Below are 13,999 nucleotides of genomic sequence, written 5' to 3' on the forward strand. Positions count from 1 at the left end.
TGCAGGCACTGAGGGGAGTTACCTGTGGCTGGTCTTTCCAGAGTGCCGCCCCATCACGTGGTGGAGAAGGGAGGGCGGCTGAGGAAGGAGTGTGGAGTCGTATTTCTGTGCATCCATCAGCTTGACCTTCTTGGTTATTTATGTTTTTGGAGCCAGATGAGTGGTCTGCTTGTGTCAGAATATAGGTTCTTTTAAATTGTAGCACCACGTTTTGAATCTGAATTCGATTTTTTATTTTGGGGCAATCTGAGTTCTTTTAGATTAGGCTAAACAAGGCAGGTGGGGGCTTCTCACCATGCCCCTCCTTAGAAGACAGATCTGTAGATTGAAGATGATCTGGTAGGTCATAAGTTAATTTGAAATCTTGGGCTTAGTGTTTTTGAAAGAAGAGATTAAGAACGCCTACCATATATGGATTTGTTGTTAGAAAGCAGTTTTCTATTAGCTGCTGAGTCCTGAGGACTTTTCAAAAATTTGGGTTATTTTTAGTCTAATTACCAGTTTAACAATGCAGGTTTGATGAAGGAAAAGGGGAGAACTCTGGTATGTGTCCTGCTTTTGTCCCTCCTTTCTTTCTTCATCTGCCTTTGCTTTCTAACAGGTAGTTCTTGGTGAAATGTCCTTGATGTCCTTTTCTGTTCCCTGTAATGTTCTCAAGTCGGGCAAGGCTGTCTCCTCCTCTCTCCCCCTCCCTCCTCCTCATACCAGGGGAATTTGGATCTGGGAGGGGGATTGGTCTACCCAAAGGCTTTTAGGGGAGAGGGACCAGGGATCCTAAATCCTGCACGTGAATCCCTCCTGAAATGCTCATATTGCCTGCATTGTAGATGGAAATCAAAGGCTCTTCTGCAAATTATGGTGGAGAAAGAGTGTTGAACTTTGATTTATAAACTGTGAGTAACTAAGATAAAACAAGCCAGAGGGTTGAGTGGTTAAAAGGCCAGGCTTCGGAGCCCGACTGCTTGGGTTTGAAACCAGCTCTAACATTTACCAGCTGGCTCATCTTTGGGACATTAACCACTCTCACATTTACCAGCTAGGTGATCTCTGGGAAGTTACTTAAAGTCTGTTTGCTTCAGTCCCTTCATCTGTAAACTGGGGTTAATAATACCTCACAGGTTTTTGTGACCATCAAGTAGGTTAGAACAATACTTGGCACATTTTGAGTAGTCAGTAGTTATTTCTTTTTGATAAAATATCATTCTAAAGGGTCCCAAGACCCTCTTCCTATTCCTGAATCTTTTAGTCTTTTTTTCTTTTTCTAGACGTGAACTATATATTTTTTTTATTTTTCCTTTTTCTCCCCAAAGCCCCCCGGTACATAGTTGTATATTCTTCGTTGTGGGTCCTTCCAGTTGTGGCATGTGGGACGCTGCCTCAGCGTGGTCTGATGAGCAGTGCCATGTCCGTGCCCAGGATTCGAACCAACGAAACACTGGGCCGCCTGCAGCGGAGCGCACGAACTTAACCACTCGGCCACGGGGCCAGCCCCTAGACGTGAACTATATTGATGCTCATATTTTTATATTTACACAGCCAATATGGGTTTTACCACAATTTTAAGTTCAAATATAGCAATGATTTTAGAATATTTCTTAAAGACTTAGAATGAAATGAGTAGCGTCTTAGAATATAAACAGTAAGTGTGTTTGCCAGATACCGTGAGAAGCACTTGTAATGGGGCTGATTGAGGAATGCTTTTCTAATTCCAGAGGTGCAGCTAGAAAGTAGGTTCTGTCTCCTTACAATGAGTGGGCTTTACGCAGAGGCCCAGATGCTCAGACTGTGGGTAAGAAGGAGCCGTCTCCCACCCTCCTGAGACCCAGGGAAGATGAGAGGAGGCTCCCTAGCCAGAGAAGGTGAGTAGAGTTGTTCTTCTGGCATTTTTCTCTTGGACCCTGCTTCCTAAGGGGCCAGCTGAAAATGGTCCTGATTCTTTTGCAAGTGCCCAGGCAAAAAGGCCAGTCTGCCCAGAGGCATTGAGGGTGACAAGATGAGATTTGGGGCCAGGATTGTCTAGGCATATTTTACCCATGAAGGCTTTTGAAACTTGGAGCTACGAACTTCAGGGTGCACTGAAATTACCCGCTGTTCTGGAGAGATTACAGACCCTGTGAATCAGCGCATCTGGGTGTGTCTCAGGAATCTGCATTTGAACCGTCTCACGTGAATCTGCTGTGGTGGCTCCACGTGGAACACATGAAATGGCGGCCAGCAGGGCAGAATTCAAGCTCCTTCATAGTGACCACAAGTCCTTTTGTGACATGCACTACCACTTCCTCTTTGGACTCTTACTTATTATGGAGGGCAGAGGTTGGCCCCCACTCCTCTTCTGCCTCCGATCTTCCTGCACCATGTCACCCAAATTCTCACCACATTTGGTTCTAATAATTTGTCTGTGTGTCTGCTTTCCTCCTTAGCACCTGAGGGCAGAGGACTTTTCTTATGTATATTAAATCCTAGAAATGCCTAGCGTTGTATGTGGCACATAGGATGAAAGGCCCAGTCAATGAAAGTTTACATGGACTGACTGCTGGTTTTCAGAGAAAGGAGGAGTTGGAGTCAACTGAGGGGAAGAAAAAAGAAATACCTTAGAGCTAAATCCCATCATCCACTAATGTATCTAACAGCATGGCACCCAAATCCACATCAGTCAGCAAGCGCTATTTCTAAGGTCTGTTCTTCAACTGTTGTAGGGTTCTCTAGGGTGCCCAAGGAAAGAACGTGTTATTAAGTGGCATTTGCTTAGAGTGTTGTAGGCCCCAGGGAGGATACAGACCAGGGCTCTCTTACAAAGATAGCTATTTACTCCTTTCAGTCCTCCTCCCAATAATCCTTTAATAGCAATCTTCACATCCCCATTTTGTACCTGTTGAAACTGAGTCACAGGTCTGACAACTTTCCCAAGATCATAAAACTAGTAAGTAGCAGAACTGGATTTTGGACCCCAGCTTTGCTCAATTCAAAGTGTGTTTGAAATCACTACCCTGGCCTTTCTCTTAGTATGAAATAGACACGGATAGACCATTTTGAATGGACTTAAAAATTAGAAACTGAGATTAACAAACAAGGACAGAAGGATGGAAATGACTGATAATTGGAGAAGGTTGACTTCGTGCAAACAGAAGAGAGTAATAATTAGCATCTGTTTTATACTGGGCACTGTACCTTCATTAGCATCCTTAATCTTCACAACCTCTCTGTGGGGTATTAGACCCATTTTACAGATGAGGCAATGGAGGCTCAGTGAGTGTAAGTAACTTGTGTTAATAACACAACTAGTAGATGGCAAAGCAAGGATGTGAATCCTTTTCTTACCGTGCCATGCTGTGAAAAGGCTGGGAAGGTCTCCTTGCCTAGTCACTTGTAGTCACCTTTAGAGTACATGGGATAATCCTAGATGTAAGAACCAGGAAAACCAAGTGCATGTTCCAAGTCTCTCATTGTCTTATAAAACCGGCTACCTTTACACAGCATTCGTTTCTCATCCAGGAAATTTACTGATGGCTAAAGAGAGAAATAGCCCACAATGGAGGTAGAAGGCTGGCCAAGGAGGCATGACCTCCAGGTAGTAGATTCCATGGATTTGGCCTCGCTCCTATGACCTCTGCTCCTCCAAACCTGGTAAAGGGTTTATGGCAATTGGCATTCTTTGCACAAGCAAATGCATCAGCTTCTCTGCACAACTGCCTGCTCCATGGAGCCACTCCATCCTTTTGGTACTTTATCTGCCAAGGGGACCTCAGGATTGCCAGGAGTGTGTATGGTGGAGCTCACTGGGGAGGAGAGGGCAGAATGAGGCTATCCATCCTCAAGCAATTAGTGGACCATCCCACGTGCATCATAAAGGATGGCTCTTTGCTCAGTCTTAATTCATTAGGAAATCACTGTCTCCCCAGCTCATTTGGTGCCAGCCTTAAGGGCACTTTAAATGTAAGACCAAGTGATGCTGTGAAAGGGGGTCCAGTGCTTTCAGTTCAGCCGCTGGCGCCAGGCCTCTGGGCCATCGTGCTTTACAGGAGCTGCTTTCATAGAAGTAATTCTGGGTATTGGGGCGAGGAACGGCGGCCTTTGTGTGGAGGAAATGTGCCGTGGGTAGGCAGTTGACTGCTTATTAGTTTACTCTTTCAGCCAAATTATTTTTGTTGCTGTTAAAAATTAATTTTAATAATTGCTTTTGGATCAAGCTGTTGAATAACTGAGCCAAGTTTTCATGCCCAATGAACTTTTATAGCAAACTACCCTCTCTTTATGGAGTTATTATGAGGATGGTATTTGTAAAGCACTTTAACTGCTTCATGGAAGGCTCTGGATAAATAGTCGTCGTTTTCAGAGTTTTGGAGGAATGATTATACAATGGCATTTTAGTTCTAAAAGATGCAAATCATACTCTGCTACTAACCATTTGCTTTAGTGGCTATTTTCCTATTTTTAATTTTTAAACGGAAATCTATGCAAAAGACTGGGGTGATTTTTGTATTTCCGTAACATTATTCAAAGAGTTAAAAAAATCTCTTTAATCTGAGAGGAAATGTTTTCATAGTATCAGTTTGAATAGTAAGCAGGTAGTAGGAAATGCTCCATTGTCAGTGAACAGCTAACTTTGTATTAATTTGTAACAAAATGTGTAGTGAAAGCACAGTCTTTTACTATCAAAGAATGTTTTTTTCTGTCTTACTGTTCTCTTTCATTTTGCCTTTTGGAGGAAAAACACCAAAAAATGAAAATTGTTGTTTTGTTGTTTCAGAGAGAAGTATAACTTCCCAGAGAGAAACATCTTACAGTGTAGCATGGGGTTTTAAAAAGTGAAACACCTGCCGTGTGTGTGTGTGTGTGTGTGTGTGTGTGTGTGTGTGTGTGTGTGTTCGTGTTCCTAAGAGCTTGTCTGTACCATATGTGTGGAAAATGGAATTAGAAAAAGCATCCCCTTTATGGCCTGAGTACATTCTGAGTTTTAACAACAGACGATCAGTAAAATTTGAAGTTTGAGCTCCCACACAATCCATTACACACAGCAGCTGTCAGGATTGTTAAAAATGTAAATTAGATTGCAGATTAGACTGCATTCTCTCCCTGCTTGAAATCTTCCAGTCCTCTCCTGTTGCATGTGGGATAAAATCCAGATTCCTGGTCAAGATGCACTAGGCCCCGGGGTGATCTGGTTCTGCCAGCTTCGCCAGCCCCAGCTTATCTTGCTCCAGCCCTGAGATCTGTCTTTCTGGTCCTCAGCCACCAAGCTCCTGCCCCTGTCTGAGCCTTTATGTGCAGCCCTTTTACCTGCCTGCAGTGCTCTTGCCCCAGGTCCCTGGCCTGCCTGCCTGGGGCTCCGGGCTTAGCTGGGCACCACACCCTCAGGCTCTGGTATGTCACTTAGTGTGAAAGGAGCCTGGAAGCTTCATGGGCGAGGGTCAGATGGTGATTCTTACCCGTCAGGGTACAGAGACTGACAACGGACAGAGTCCAAGGCCCAGGCTGGGTTCCACCTGGAGAGTCTTCTCTACCTCAGTGCTCATTGACCTTGCCCTGCTCTGTACTGTACTTGCGGCCAGGCCACACAGTTTAGAGCTGCTGTGCTCCAGCCCATTCAGCTGTCAGCTCTGTGTTGGAGGACAGGGACTCCTGTGATCCCTTGCTTGAGGAACACTGGCATGGTGTGTCGTTTTCTTTTAAAGGCTAGTGCCTTGGAAGGATTTATATCTCCTCTCATTTGTTTGTTTGCTCATGGCAACTAATAAACTTTTTTTTTCAGTGATAAAGCAGTGAAACTTTAACTGAATCTGAGCTGCACCATTCATCTGCTTCTGGCCTCTTGGGGAGAAATACTCAGACATCCTATTAATGCCCGTGCAATGCTCCTCTCTTTACTTAGGGTCTAATCACGTCTTCTCTTTGCCATGTGACAGGCGTAAAGAATATTGCTGCTATCCCTGCATATGGCCGAAACCACATTTTCTAAATAGATAAAGAGTTGTTCAGGAATGCACGGGAGAGAGAGGTAGAGGGCATGGGAAGGAGAGAGAAAAAAAGAGGGAAAGGGGGAGAGGGCGAAGAAAGGGGGAGGAAGGAACAGCAGTAACTATGGCATCTGATCTTTGCTGCTTTGGTAGTTAGAGAACCTGGCCTCTGAGGATAGTCTACACCCGAGGGACTACTGATGGTGTACTTTTCCCTGGAGTATGTTTGTGTTTACATAATAGCCTTTGTGCTTAATATCTTATTTACTGAGGCCCTAAATTTTGGGACTATATGGAGCATGCTAAGGGGCCTTCTCCCCTTCCCATTCCGTAGACCACCTCCAGTGCAGACCACTGTTCTGGATCCGCAATGGACCTCTATTATGAACCTGCTAACTGGTAGTTGTTTTAGACCCTTTGCCCCTTGAGTTGAATCTTGCCAGTGATTGGTGGGCATATTTCCTGATCTTTCTAGATTGAATCTTTCCCAGTTGCCTCTTCTCCATTCTCCCATTCCCTTTTGGTAAAGTTTCATTTTAGCAGCCATTCTCTGCTCAGACAGGGCCACGTGCTGAGTACAGAGCACCCAGCTGGTATTTCTTGAACCAGGTTCTGCTGTACTACTGTGTCTCTCATGGAGTTCCAGAGCTGGAAAACGAACATGTGCTGCTGGGGAGGCTGGTGCTCCAGTGGGCTTGGGTGGGACTGACTGGACGTTGCTCTGCTCAGCTCTGTCCATGGCAGTCTGGGTGCGTGACTCCAGTTATGCAGGGAGCTACCACCCAAGGCAGGTGCTTCACCAGCCTGAGGGCTCTGCTTCCTTCTAGGGGCTTCTGATAATGGCAGTGAATTTTCATCCTATAAATAAAGGATGACTGTTATCCTCTCTATAAAAAGATTCTTCTTTTAAAAAAAGATATATCGGAGCCAGCTCCGTGGCCGAGCGGTTAAGTTCACATGCTCTGCTTCAGTGGCCCAGGATTTCACCAGTTAAGATCCTGGGCACTACTCATCAGGCCATGTTGAGGTGGCGTCCCACATGCCACAACTAGAAGGACCCGCAACTAAAAATATATACAACTATATACTGGGGGGATTTGGGGAGAAAAAAAAAAAGATTGGCAACAGTTGTTAACTCAGGTGCCAATCTTTAAGGAAAAAAAAAAAAAAAATATATATATATATATATATATATATATATATATATATCTCAATGATTTTCTTACCCCCCAAAATGAAAGAAGCTTAATTTTCTGGGGTTTTTTCTGTTGTTTGAAGAAAATACTTATTATAGAAAGTTCAAACAATACATGAAAGTACAAGTAAAGGGCAAACCATGCCAAGCAACCACCTTCTAAAGATAATTATTGCCCATATTTTTGATGATCATCATACACATATACACACAACCTTAGATATATGACATTGTATTATAAAGCATTGTTTTATTTTTTTCTTCACAATAGATTGTGGTAGTCTTTCCATGTCAATAAATTTGGATTTAGACGCCTCCTTTTTAATATCTGAAGAATATTCCGTTGTATGACTGTGTTCTTGTGGATGGAATATTTTCCCAGTTATGGGTAATGCTCCATTAAACACCCTTCTGCTACACTTGTCTAATTATCTCCTAGGGTAAATGGATTAAATCTGCTGCGTCAGAGTATAAATATTTTGGATTTTCATGCAGATTGACAAAGTACCTGCAGAAAGATCAATTACCGTCTCGTAATGTAGGAAAGCCTGTCACTGAATTTCTTTAATGTTGTTCTCTAACGTATGTTAAATGATTAAATTTCCCAAACTTTTTAGCTACTTTTTTCTTGGCAAATAGACTTTGGATAACTAGTTAAGGAGAAGTTTAATGATTATTTTTGTAACTCCGGTGGTTAAACACCAAAAATGTATATCTAGTATGTATTTTCCTTTACATTATTCTAATGTGCAGTTATGTCTTTTTTTGACTTTCATTTTAAGTAACCATCACATTGGAGATTATGCAATTAAAACAGTGCCCTTTTTCAGTCTCTATTTTGGACAGTCTGTCATGCTCCCTAATTTCATATTACTGCTAAAACTTTGCTAAAGAGAGCTTTTTGGCAGTAAAAGTAGCAAATGCTGTTTTGTAATTTGATAGAGATTTAGAGAAATCACTCAAGTTCTTATCTGGAGGTGTAATCTCCAGGTGAGTATTCTAGCATTTCCACTATGGAAGACGCACTGCTTTCATGACCTTCTCTGGTTTCTTCTAGAATGTTTTCTCCATTCGCTTCAGTCTGTGAGAGTTTTCCCAGATCCCTGTGATTAATGACCTGTTGTTCTAGCCCTTTGAACTTTATCTCCTTCATCTTGTTTGTCCATCCTCTGGTGTCACCTGAAACTTCTTACCAGTTCATTGGTTGACTGTTTATCTTTCTTTTACACTTTCTTGAGTTCATCTAATGATGAGGATATCATGTATCTTCCTAGAAAGCCTTTTAGTGTGTGTTCTTTTAATGCCCAGGGTGATGTAATATTTAACGTTCCCCATGTGCTCCCTTTGTCTGGACGTTACACAGATCTACGAAAGGTAGACTTTACCTGTTGAGATTCTTGCAGTAACGAGGTGTAGGCATCTTTAGCTTGGGGGAAAAACACCAACTTGTTTGGGAGAGTTTTTCAATGTCTTGTCTCCTCATCAGGTAGAGCTTTCTAGAGGAGCTGTTGAATTTTGATAGAGAAGGGATGGCTAGAGAGGAGGCTAGACTAGAATAAAATGGGAATGAGAGGTAGGAACCAAGAGGAGGGAGGTAACTAGGATGCACAAAAAAGACATTTTGGAGGAGGTTGTTGGAGTAAATATGTCAAATTTCATTTGTTATTAGATCATAACTTATTTTTAAATGTCCTTTGTCCACGTCAGAATGGCAAAATAGAAACCTATGGGAGAAGATATACCACAATTTAGATGTGGATTGGTAAAAGAGGCAGGACTTTGATAGACTCAGTGGGTCTGCTGTCATGTCACACCCAGTCCTCAGGCTGCAGGGTGAATTAGAACACAGGGAACTTTCGGGGGGCAATGAATAATGTGCCTGCTCAGCCAACCAGCCAAATGCCAGGGTTACTGGCTGGTGTTGGCTCCTGGGTGACAATTCACATTGTTTTCCAGCAAACAGCTGGCTTTCCCCAGTGTCTGAGTATGCTCATGGTGAGTGTATGGAAATGACTCTGAGGACACTAAGGTAGCATTTAATGAACTCTTCCTTCAGTGCTATTTAATAACTACTATCTTAGTGCACTAAGTGGTGGTTAATTACTGACTCTTTGGGCCACTGGGGAACCATTTAGTAATTACTACTTCATTGCCATTTAATAAATTTCTGTCTTGTACGTTAAATAGCACTGAGCAATAATTCACTGCCTAGTCCCTGGTGGTATAAAAAAGTTAATGCTGCTTCTAGAGATGCTCATCTGAAACCAGATGGTCACTTAGGCATAGGGAAAGTAAAGGTACAATAAAATCTTTGAAATAAGCGGTCCCCAGACTTTGGGATTTCATGGACCAGTTTTCTGTGTGTGTGCGTGTGTTTTATGTTTAGAAACTGACATAAGGTTGTTAAGTTTTTTATTTTGTCTAGTTTTGTTCCCCTGAAGCAGGCTGACTCAAGAGCACATTGCCCAGGGCATAGGGGGCACTTGGTAAGAATCGAGTGAGGCATTTTAGGACAGAACTTTTCCTGGTTACCCCTGTTTAATTTTGTTATCGTTTCATTGGAGCTCATATTAGAGATGTTAACTTTGTAAAATGTGTTATTGAATGTCGCTGACCAAAGAAATTTCACTTTATATAGGGATTGTGAGGGTTAAATAGCAAATAAGAAAGCTTTGGGAGGACCTCAAACTAGATTGTGGATGCAAGGTAAGTAATGTTGTCTGCTGACAATACTATGCAGAAATGATTCATCTTTAGATTATATTAAATTCTGGGGAATTCTCAGATGTAGAGCTGATTAATCTAAAGATAACTGATCTACAGGTTATTGTGTCTTGATTCCTGAGTTAAATTTGTGACAGATCAAAGGAGAAAATGGGTCAGTAAGAAGGATTTGGTTAAGATTGATACTTTCAAGTAGAAGCGTTAAAGACACTGCCTTTTCTGTGATTTTGCCTGTCATACGAGCCGGGTATGTTGTAAGGCGACCTGAGTTCTATCCAGGTGAGGTGGTATCGTGGTTGTGGTGGTAGCAATGATGACATAAAAGATCCTAAAAGTCCTGGTGAGTATTTTGAAGGATGGTGGAGGAGTGAGTGATAGTCGACAGCACCGAGAAGTGGCCCGTGGAACAGGTTCCTGCGATGGCTGAAGCCCCTGTCATTGCCATCTGTTTCCCAGACACACGTCATCCTGTTCAGATGCATTAATGCTTGTCTTGCATTAATGCCTGCCAGCTTTTGAAGTTGCATTGATTTCCTGGATGTCTTGTAGAATGTCTGATTTTGTCAGCTAATCAACAGTTAATTGAAACACTTTTCATTAAACTCCTCTTCCTAATAGTGTTTAAAACATAATTTAAACCCTAGCCAAGCCATGGCTTCTGTCACCTGGCTTCGGAAGCCCGTTAACACACGTAAAGTCTTCAGTGGGGCTGGATAACTTTTGCTTACTGGAAGTAATGGAAACCTCCTGTCACATTTTCTGATAAAGCACGTTGCTAAAAGATGAGTTTTTAGACACATTATTTTGTACAGGTTCATTCGGCAAATTGGTAAAGTGCAAAACTGTGTAAGCACGTTGCTCAGACATAAAGTTATGTACATTCTGTTAGAAAGGTCACCATGTCTTTAATCCTAGAGGTTTATGCTCTGGTTTAAGTAGAAGGGATTTAGAGAGTTCATAAATGTGGGGAATAGAATAAACAAGAAGGATTAGAGCAGTGTTTCTGAGCAGCACTGATGGAGAACCTCATACCTCATTACTCTCCCAGGGATACTCTTGACTTTATTGTAAAACCAGCCTTCAAGAAGCTATGGAGCAGACAGGTGTTTTAATAACACAAATTAAGAGCTTAATTTCAATCCTCAGAGAGTGCATGTGATGTGGGCATGAACACAAGGGTGTCTGGTCACATAGCAGCGTAGCATTTGCGTCTGTTGACTTTTTAGTTTGAGTTTCTTCAGCATCTTTACGACCACCCCCACAAACTCTCACAGATGGAATTCTCCTGTCTCTCTCTCTGATTTGGGTTCTGAACTTGTATCTGCATGGGATCGTTTTATGATTTTAAGTGGTAGATATATCCTGTTGCACTGAAAATATTGTGTTATAATTTTACATGCCCTTTCTCTGTATTAACCATATTCTGCTCATTTTGAATAGCCCATTTAGTATTTTATCGTTTTATGTGTCATAGTGTGCTCAACCAGCCCTGTCTTAGGGCAGCTGAACTCTTTGCAGTTTGAGGCTGGCATGAATGATGCTGCTGCAAACGTCTTTAAGCAGATTGCTCCCCCTGCATTGGGGTCCCTTCTTGGGGATATATTTCCCCAAAGAGAAATCCCTGGCAAAGCGTGTGGACCCTTTTGCAGCTCTTTCACTGTGTTACTACCTCCCGTTTGCTTTAAGGGCCCTCTGACGAAATACAATGAGGAAAAAATGACTGGAAGGAAAAGGAATTGTTTTTGAGGTTTGAAGCCTTCTTATTGATAATTGAGACTTTGCTTGCTGTCTACTGATCGGTTAGTTCAGTGTCCTGGGTAAGCGCACAGGCTGTGGAGGTGGCCAGGCGTGGGTTCAAGTCCATCACTTCACGTCAGTTTCCATCTTCAGAAATGCATAGAACAGCACCTGCCTCGTTGTGCTGGGTGGTGAGGTTTAGATGAGAGAATGTGCCGTGGAGTGAGGAGTTGGCACAGACCTGGCTCATATTCAGTGCTCAGTGAGTGAGACCTGCTGTGATTTGCTCTGACCGGGGGGCCTGTGGCAGCAGACCTGTGAGGTGGGGTTCAGGCAGCGTTGGCAGGTTGTTCCCCAAAGTCCTTGGCTCTAGGAGTCTTCTTGGGTGCGTGTTCACTGGACTCCGGTCAGCGTTCTTCTGCCGGGGGTCAGTTCTCACAGTGGCTCGTTCTCAGGCTTGTATGGGAATGGATATTGGTGTCTAAGGGTCCCTGTGACTTAGAATCCCCCACAGGCAGATGTTTGTTCTTTAAGAACAAATAAATAAGAAATAAATCTAATAAGACTATCAGCCATCTCTACGTAGCAAACTTATGCCATTCTTTTCTGGTACCATACTTCTTTGTTGGGGTAATAAAAGGAGAATTTGAGAAAGATGTGTTCCTTTCAATCCTAGATTTCCTTATCTTGAATAAAATGCCTTTAGAGAAGCTGGCGAAGAAGAATTTTAAGCTGTTTGTGTTTCGTAAGAAAATGTTGCACCTTCTACTTTCCTGTGACGTTAACAGAACTCTTTTTACCTTACAACTGGCTAATTTGAAAAAGTCAAAGAAGCGTCAGTGTCCTTTGGGCCTTATTTTTATTTTTTCTATTTCTCTTCTTCACGGCCGTCATCAGCTCCTTTGACTGTGTGTGTTTCAGTGATTTGTCCTTCTCGCTCCAGAGTAGGTATCAGATAAGCCTTCCTTTTCTGGAAATTTCAATGGGACCCCTTTTAAATGTGGTACCAAATTTCTTTAGCGTTTTTAGAGGAAGAGCCTAAATGTGTGTGTGTGCGTGCATGTGTGTTTTCCTCATTGATTTATTTTTTGAAAACATTTTTTGCTTTTTTGGTTTTGAGTTTGACTTCCCTGCCTGTTGGCTGCCACGCTGAGGTCCGGCTACAGCATTTACAGTTGTTCAGCAGTGTTTAACTAGGGGTGTGGTGGCTCTCTGCCTCTGTGTTTCCACTGCTGGATGAACCGAGGAAGTGAGGAAGGACTTTCCCGTGAGGAGACCGACGGGTTGGAGAGGTACCTCCTCCTACCCGCCTCCTGAGACCCCTGGCTTCTCTTCTTTCTGCAGCAAGTTAGCAGGTGGCCTGGAGAACGCAGTGGAGCCGGGGCTTTCATCCTCTGTTCAGCCTAGCCCTGAAGAGGGCTCGTGAGGGGCGGAAGGTTTGCGTGTGTGTTTTTCCTCCTGGTGCCATTGAACTCAGTGGTGGGGGGTGTTTGCCGCATGGAGATGGTTGGTACTCTTGTTAGATTTAATCTTTATTTGTTTTTAAAGAAGAAACAGCTCCCTGTTGGGGAGTCTGCCTAACTCAGCAGGCCCTTCACTATGAGTCTTAATTCGTATACAAGCCTGAGAATAATTTACTCTGTTATGGGCGCTTATCCTGGGCAGAGGAATTTGGTGAATGATCCATGACTTGACGCTCTTGGGAGCTTCTGCTCTGGGACCTGCTTTCTCAATGGTGGTTTTGTGAACATGGTAGAATCATCTCAGGTTAATAAATCTCGAGGCAAATCAAATCACCCCTTCAAGAAGAGGCATCTGTTCTGTTACCTCCCCCTCACAGAGAAGTCAAGGGTCCAAATATTTATTACCCTCGTTGACACCTCATCCCTCCTTTCATCACCAGACCAAATGGTGGGAGTTGTTCTACTTAATTGTGTTTTCACAGTTTTCCCTCTGAGGCTTCCCTGCCTGTTGTTACTTGATCTTTCTGACTTGTGTGCCCTCCTGGCCTGCAGGGTCACTCTTACGTGGGGGTTGGGCAAATGGCAAACATGCTGGTCAAGTGAAGAGCAGATTTAAATGTGATTTCCTTTTCCTTTTTAGTCTTTTTGGAGTTTCAGTTAACTTTTTTTTTTTTAACAGCTAATTTGAGTTCAGACACAGGCCACAATGGAGCAGTGTCCTGGTCATCTGCTATTTATGTTCCATTGTGGAAAGTATTTTCTTAACCAGAACATTTACTTTAGTTGCCAACTTCATAGTATCTTGTTAGTAATCTCTCTCTGAGGGGGTGAGTATATAGTCTGATTGCATCATTAGTCATTTATGTCTCTGAAAGCTTTATGATTTGATTTTTGAAACTCAGAAAGTAGAGAAATAATCTTTTGAC

The 13,999-nt window shown here is 42.8% G+C and overlaps 1 protein-coding gene across 9 annotated transcripts in view; it reads left to right on the forward strand.

Moving 5' to 3' along the window:
* The window catches only part of LHFPL2 (LHFPL tetraspan subfamily member 2), a 157,981-nt gene that overhangs the window by 26,217 nt on the left and 117,765 nt on the right, over positions 1–13,999 (forward strand). The window contains exon 3 of one of the 9 annotated variants that reach the window (XM_070571560.1): positions 1,713–1,859. The exons of the other annotated variants lie outside the window; for them this stretch is intronic. The gene's annotated coding sequence lies outside the window, so the exon portion shown is untranslated. The remainder of the gene's footprint in view (positions 1–1,712; positions 1,860–13,999) is intronic. 9 annotated transcript variants of the gene reach the window in all.

This window comes from Equus przewalskii, chromosome 13 (genome assembly GCF_037783145.1).
Source record: "Equus przewalskii isolate Varuska chromosome 13, EquPr2, whole genome shotgun sequence".
NCBI classification, from domain to species: Eukaryota; Metazoa; Chordata; class Mammalia; order Perissodactyla; family Equidae; genus Equus; species Equus przewalskii.